General features: G+C 38.1%; 1 long non-coding RNA gene across 1 annotated transcript; it reads left to right on the top strand.

Annotated features, from left to right (window-relative positions):
* Nucleotides 1–114: 114 nt before the first annotated feature.
* LOC109589794 (uncharacterized) lies at nucleotides 115–1448 on the top strand. The gene is made up of 3 exons (XR_002188929.1): nucleotides 115–217; nucleotides 340–463; nucleotides 1222–1448. It is a non-coding gene; the product is annotated as an uncharacterized LOC109589794 (long non-coding RNA).
* Nucleotides 1449–1460: the final 12 nt, after the last annotated feature.

Below are 1460 nucleotides of genomic sequence, written 5' to 3' on the forward strand. Positions count from 1 at the left end.
ACAGAGCCTCCTGTCTCACTCCTTCAGTAAGTGTCAGGGGCTAGTCTGTTCATTGAATCCTGATATTCCTCTTCATGACGAGTGTCTAAAGCTGGTCCAGGACCTGAGAGACGTCAAAGGTCTCTTAGTGGATCACCTCTACCACCACCTGGAGCTGGAGGACCTACAGGACTTCTGCTGTAGGAGACACATACCACACCTCATAATGAGGAACCAGGTACTGTGGGCTTAGGGGAATGCATTTATAATGATTAATATCTCTCTCCCTCTCCTTCCTCTCTCTCTCTCTTCCTCTCTCTCTCCTTCTCCCCCTCTCCCTCTCTCCTCCCCTATCTATAGTGTTAGTTACTGATTGATTGTTTAGGAAGGACAGTTCCCTTGCCTTCATGTGGTTCTTCTTCATCATGGTGATCCAGTGTGCTGTCTGGGTCTTGTTTGCTCTAGGTCCTCCCAGTTTCTCAATGTAAGTACACTACCAATATGTCTACTACAGGCTTGGGGCGAAGTACTTTAAAAAGTATTTAAGTACATTACAAGTACCTGTTAGATTTTAAAAATGAGTACGAGTACAAATCCCTCATTTTTAGTACGAGTACTCTATTGCAGTACTTAAGTACTACTTAAGCACTTGACCACACCCAAATAATTAATAAGTTAGTTTTAAAATTAATAAATTAAATCAGACGGTTATTACATCTTATGAACTTTTCAAATCCAAACTGGCCAGTGTCATAGTATGGGACCCACAGGAGGTAAATATATGTGGTTTACACTAGCTAGTATTTATTATATCAACACATTAGCATCAAAAAATGTACTTCAAAGTACTTGTAAGCACTAAAAACATACTAGTATTTAAATACAGTACGAGTATTTGTAATTTTTGTTCAAAAGTACTTAGTAAATACCGAGTACTTTCAAACTTGTGCTTAAGCATGCTTAAGTACGAGTACCAAAGTACTCGCCCCAAGCCTGGTCTACTAGTAGTTAAGAGGATGTGGTTTTTAAAAGGAGAATAATGCAACTTTTAGTTTTGCTGCTGGGCTGGTTTAAAGATGGACATTTATTTTGCTAGATTTGAATTTTATGATGAATAGCACAATTGATGAAGCTTTCAAAATTTATAAAAATAATCTTAATTTTAATTAGAATATCAGCTCAACCAGCAAATATTTTCTAACATTGTTATTGTCATTTCATCCCCTCCCCCTCCCCCTCCAGTGGTATTATTTCAGGTGCTAATGTTATCAAGGCCAGTAAACCAATCGGTGGTATGTGGATAGCTCTCTCCTTCCTCTGGCTATTATTATACTAGGGCCACTTTGACTTTTAAATCTGCATAATGTAATAACTTTCTTATTTTAAATGCTACAGACAGCGGTTTTTTGCATTATGATCCTCTCCAAAACCCCGGTATTTTGATATATGATACAACTAGAGCGCAGTTATAGAAAAGGAGA

This window comes from Amphimedon queenslandica, unplaced genomic scaffold (assembly GCF_000090795.2).
Source record: "Amphimedon queenslandica unplaced genomic scaffold, v1.1 AMPQUscaffold_10873, whole genome shotgun sequence".
Taxonomy (NCBI): Eukaryota; Metazoa; Porifera; class Demospongiae; order Haplosclerida; family Niphatidae; genus Amphimedon; species Amphimedon queenslandica.